This window comes from Colobus angolensis, unplaced genomic scaffold, assembly GCF_000951035.1.
Source record: "Colobus angolensis palliatus isolate OR3802 unplaced genomic scaffold, Cang.pa_1.0 Scaffold106, whole genome shotgun sequence".
Taxonomy (NCBI): Eukaryota; Metazoa; Chordata; class Mammalia; order Primates; family Cercopithecidae; genus Colobus; species Colobus angolensis.
Genome location: NW_012111586.1, coordinates 2,121,820 through 2,128,179, shown reverse-complemented (window position 1 = coordinate 2,128,179; position 6,360 = coordinate 2,121,820).

The following is a 6,360-nucleotide window of genomic DNA, read 5'->3' as shown; positions in this document are numbered from 1 at the left end:
GAGGGAGGGAGGGAGGGAGGGAGGGAAGGGAAGGAAGGGAAGGGAAAACGTTAGAGAGAGCTGGAGTAACCAGTCCTGAACCTGGAGGTTTGGTGGGAGATGAAGATGAAGCTGGAAGAAAAAGTCAGAGCCAGGTTTTGAAGGTACAGGCTTAGACTTCATCATAAATTATAGGTAGATGCTTTCTGTTTCCTGACAGTGTAAAGAAGATAAGGACAGAGGTACAAGTATTGCACCATTGTTTGTAATAGTAAAAGAAATTTTGAAACAACCTAAATACTTACCAATAGGAGAATAAATACATGTTGGTATGGTCAAACAATGGGAATCCAACTTCAATTAGAATGAATAAATTAGAATGTCATGTGTCATCATAAATCTCAAAAATGCAATCTGCTGAGCATAATGTGGTATCCTGGGTTGGATCCTGAAAAGGGACATTAGTGGAAAAACTGGTGTAATCCGAATAAAGTCTGTAGTTTAGTTAACAGTATTGTACCAATGTTTATTTCTTAGTTTTTGTTTTGTTTTGTTTTGAGATGGAGTCTTGCTCTGTCACCCAGGTTGGAGTGCAATGGCGCGATCTCGGCTCACTGCAACCCACCTCCCGGGTTCAGGCGATTCTCCTGTCTCAGCCTCTGGAGTAACTGGGACCAAAGGCACGTGCCACCATGCCCAGCTAATTTTTTTTATTTTTAGTAGAGACGGGGTTTCACCATGTTAGTCAGGATGGTCTGAATCTCCTGACCTCGTAATCTGCCCACCTCAGCCTCCCAAAGTACTGGGATTACAGGCTATTTCTTAGTTTTGATAAATGCACCACAGTTATGTATGATGTTAACATTAGAAGCTGACTGAAAGGCATACAGTAACTGTACTATTTTTGCAACTTTCTTGTAAACTTAAAATTATTCCCAAATGTAAAGGTTTAAAAATATAAGCTCAAAGAAAAAGAGCAAGTTGCAAAAGAATTCATGCAAAATAACAGCATTTACAAAAAGCTTTAAAACATGCAAAATAGTAGAAATTGTTTATGGATACACCAACATATGTAATAAAGACATAAAAACATTCATGTTTTTCAACCTAATTTGAGATAGTAAGATTAAGAAAAACATAGGCCCAGCATGGTGGCTTATGCCTGTAATCCCAGTGCTTTAGGAGGCTGAGGCAGGTGGATCGCTTGAGCCCAGGAGTTTGAGACCAACCTGGGCAACACAGTGAGACTTCTTCATCTCTACAAAGCATCAAAAATATATATATATAGCTGGGAGTGGTGGTGTGCACTTGTGGTCCCAGCTGCTAGGGAGGCTGAAGTAGGAAGATTAATTGAGGCCAGGAGATCGAGACTGCAGTGGGCCATGATCACGCCACTGCATTCCAACCTGGGTGGCAGAGAGACCTTTTCTCAAAAAAAAAGAAAAACAAAACAATGTGTTTAAGTAAACTTTTTTTTTTTTTTTTAAGATGGGATTTCACTTTGTTGCCCAGTCTGGTCTCAAATCGTGGGCTCAAAGCAGTCCTCCTGCCTTGGCCTCCCAAAGTGCTGGGATTACAGGTGTGAGGCACCATGCCAGCTGAAGCACAATTCTGACCAATTTTTTGTATAAGGAGTAGTAAGGTTCTACAATACATCTGTTCAAATATAATCCCCAAGATCTTTAGCTAACTTTTTTTTTTCTTCTTTAGCTAACCTTATTTATTTATTTATTTTGAGATGCAGTTTCACTCTTGTTGTCCAGGCTGGAGTGCAACCTCACCACAACCTCTGCCTCCCGGGTTCAAATGCTTCTCCTACCTCAGCCTCCTGAGTAGCTGGGATTACAGGCATGCACCACCACGCCCAGCTAATTTTTTTTATATTTTTAGTAGAGATGGGGTTTGTCCATGTTGCTCAGGCTGGTCTCAAACTCCCAACATCAGGTGATCAGGTGCCCGCCTTGGCCTCCCAAAGCGCTGGGATTACAGGAGTGAGCCACCACGCCCGGCCAGCTAACTTTAAAATCTAGGTTAAATATGAAGTAATAATTTTTGGGTATCTGGATAATTTCTAATTAATATAGAATGCTCAAACATGGGTCACCAAGCATAGTCTGTCTACCTTTACTTTTTACTTTTCTATATTACAGAGTGGCTTAACCTTTGGGTCATTTTCATGAGTGTGTTCATTTCATTGCCATTTTAAGAAAGTATAGGCCAGGCCCGGTGGCTCACACCTATAATTCCATACTTTGGGAGGCAGGGGCGGGCAGATCACTTGAGATCAGGAGTTCCAGACCAGCCTGGCCAACATGGTGAAACTTCGTCTCTACTAAAAATACAAAAATTAGCCGGGCGTGGTGGCACATGCCTGTAATCCCAGCAACTGAGGAGGCTGAGGCAGGAGAATTGTTTGAACCCGGCACGCAAAGGTGCAGTGAGCCAAAATCGGGTCATTGCACTCCAGCCTGGGTGGCAGGGTGAGACGTTATCTCAAAAAAAAAAGGTATGAAAAAGACATATATGGCTGTGGGGGTCACATTATGTGTTCTTTGTAAACACTGTTGATTTGATAAAATATTTGTATATCATAGAGACTCCTCAATGCCCTACCTCCCAGTTCTCTCCCTGAAACAGAACTTAGCTACTTAGGTAAAGTTGGAATGAGTGTGATTGATAAAGTTGGAAGGAGGATGATTGATACCGGGACCAACAGAGGCAGAGGAGTATGTCTGTGTGTTCGGTATTCAGATTATTCTCTCCATGAGAAAACAAAAGCAATTCTTAAACATCAGACTAATCCTATTCCAGCAGGTACAGTTTAAAAAAATCAAATAAACTGAAACATATGTTTGTATTATACTCTACACTGGTAAAATCAGGAAAAATATGTTAATTTTTAGGGCAAAATCATCAAACCAGTCTGACTTGTCCAAGGATTAAACCTTTCCTGATTACATGAACCACGGATTCTTGTATAAAATTGCTTCTGAGCTAGCAGTTTCTATGAAAAAGGTTTTTGTTTTGTTTTGCTTATCCCATTTAAAGTATTAGGAGTTCAGCTTCTTTGTTTTCTGGGAGTTTGGGCAAAATTGGATTTACAAAAGCTCTTACTGGTCTCTATAAACCAATCAGGACAAAGTCCCTTTAATTTAAATCTTTACAATCTAATTTGTTAATACCCTCAGGAGGTAGAAAAATTTTCCCCATTCACACAATGAGATTTAAGGCTTTTCTCATTTACAGGCCTAGAGACTCCAGAGTTTGCAGCTTCATTTTTATAACTCCTCATCGGTCAGTAGCCACAAAACTACAAAAACTTACCAGTTCAGACACATCTCAAAGGGCTCTTCTCCTTCTTTTGGGCACAAAAGAGATTAAGTGACTTGATCTCACAAATAAACAATCTGTCATAGAAAAAGAGCTAACAGGCTGGGCACGGTGGCTCATGCCTGTAATCCCAGCACTTTGGGAGGCCAAGGTGGGCAGATCACCTGAGGTCAGGAGTTCGAGACCAGCCTGGCTAACATTGTGAAATTCCATTTCTACTAAAAATACAAAAAATTTGCAGGGTGTGGTGGCACGCACCTGTAATCCCAGCTACTTGGGAGGCTGAGGCAGGAGAATCACTTGAACCCAGAAGGCGGAGGGTGCAGCGAGCTGAGATCGCGCTATTGCACTCCAGCTTGGGCAACAAGAGGGAAACTCTGTCAAAAAAAAAAAAAAAAAAGAGCTAACAAACCAGATTCTCTGTCATCTCTCACCTATCAGAGACTAGATCCCACCAGCCACCCAGCAGAGATCATCAGTGGTCAAACCATGAAACCAGGCTCCTAACCAAGGCTGCTACCTACCCAGGTGGAAGCTCACCACCCTGCACAAATTCAACTTGAATGTGTGGGCTACCTTCTCATCCCGATTCCCTGCATTCATGGACAGGCTATGGAACAGCCAAAATACAAGTTAGATGAGTCACAAGCAGCCCTAGCCAATAACCAGAAACTGAAAGAATCAGAAGGAAAAATGGGGAAACAGGCAGCAAAAGTAAAGTTCCAATGCTTCTTGGGTTTCACTCCAGAAGTTGAGAAGAGCCATTAACTGGGTTTAAACAATTTGTGAGATTCTATTGCTAATTCCAACAGAAGGCAACTGGACAGAGCTTCCACTGCTGAATTCCCAGCACGAATATAAGGGAGAAGACAGCAAGGTCTTGGGAAAGAAAGAGGCTCTACACAGCAGGTGACTGGTTAGTTGAATAATCTGAAACTCAGTGGGGGTACAAACATGAAACTGTTTTATTATCCTCTAGTCACTGCCTTCAACTCAGTTTTGTCATGTTTCCCTTTTCTGTGCCTTAACAATATCTTGGGCGGGCTCATTCATGTTCTAGTCATTCGATATACAATAGTCTTCTCTTATCCAAGAGGATACGTTCTAAGATGCTTAATGGTTGCCTGAAACTGAATAATATCAGACCCTATATATGCTATGTTTGTTTCCTAAAAACACATACTTATGATAAAGTTTAATTTATAAATTACGCATAGTAAGAGTTTAACAGTAATAATAGAAGAGTTATAACAATATGCCAGCATCACTACTCTAGCACTCAGGGGCCATTATTAAGTAAAATAAGGGTTACTTGAACATAAGCACTGCGATACCGCGACAATTGATCTGATAACCGAGACCTTTACCAAGCGACTAATGAGGGGGTAGCATAGACAGAGTGGAGACGCTGGACAAAGGGATAAGTCAAAGAAATGATTCCTCCTGAGCAGGACGGAGTGGAATTGCTTGAGATCTTACCATGCTACTCAGAACAACACGCAATTTAAAACTTATGAATTGTTTCTGGATTTTCTCATTTAATAATTTCAGAGTGTGGTCGACCTCAGGTAACTGAAACCGCAGATACCTGAGGAAGGAGGAAGGACTACTGTAATTTAAAACTCCAATCTTGGCTGGGCACGGTGGCTCATGCCTGTAATCCCAGCACTTTGGGAGGCCGAGGCAGGTGGACCACCTGAGGTCAGGAGTTCGAGACCAGCCTGGCCAAAATGGTGAAACCCCGTCTCTACTTAAAAATACAACAATTAGCCAGGCGAGGTGGCAGGCGCCTGTAATCCCAGCTACTCGGGAGGCTGAGGCAGGAGAATTGCTTGAACCCAGAAGGCGGAGGCTGCAGTGAGCCGAGATCGCGCCATTGCACTCCAGCTTGGGGGACAAGAGTGAGACTCAGTCTGAAAAAAAACCAAAACAACAACAACAACAAAAAACCTCCAGTCTCACATTCATCAACCCATCGCCATCATCATTACATTCCCACCTCTCTCCTCCTCCCCACCCTCTCTCCCATCCTGAAAGAGAATCATCTCTGCACTCTTCAGCCAGATAAACCAGAGATAACTGTCCATTTCAAGCTTCTTTCTTCTACTCCATTTGAATAAAAAAGGAATGCTCAACAGATAATGGATTGAATGAAAGAGCAGACCACACCTTTTTTCTTCTCTAAATTCCTTGTGTCGAAGTCTGACCTGTGTGGGGATGGGAGGGTGAGGAAGAGGCTAAACTAGATTTGAGATCTGTTATCCATACATTTCTCTTTTGCCTCTGTCTGTTTCCCAGTCTGTGACTTCTTAGCTTCCCTCGTTCCCTTCTTTTCTCTCCGGAGAGCCCTATCTCCCTTTGATTCCCTCTTGCTTCCCATTGCAGTCCTAACCCTCCCCCATACTCACCATGGGAAGTGAAGAAGTTATATCTGAAATCTTGACTTGAGTAATTTCTTTCAAAGTTTCTCTTTGGAATCTGGGGAAGAATTTCTATATGGAGAGACTGTCAACCTTGATAGTCCCCAACATCCCCACAACTCTTAGACTTCTTTATGAATCTGCCTCAATTTTCACTCTGGAGAAAGTAAGGGTGTAAAGGAAGTGTATCAGAACAGGGATGGGGTGTAGTGGGGATAGGATGGAGATAGCAGTGGGAGCTGGGATTCACCTGGAGCTGGAGATTGAGACAGATGGAAAAACAGACAGAAATGAAGATAGTGATATGGATGCAATGGAGACCAGATGGGGATGGGGTTGGGGAAGAATCTGAGGATGGAGAGAGGGACAGAGAAGGAGATAAGTGGGAATGGAATAGAGATGAGCAGGTGGATCTGTAGGAATCCTTGGCCCCTCCCTGGGACCTACGAACTCAGAACTCGTAAGGAGATGGGAGTGGCAATGGAAGGAGAGTGGAAGCAGGAATAGGATGGAATTATGAAGTGTGTGGCATCAGGCTGGGAACAGTACACTCACAGCTTTCTCCCTTCCTTCCTTCCTTCCTTCCTTCCTTCCTTCCTTCCTCCCTCCCTCCCTCCCTCCCTCCCTTCCT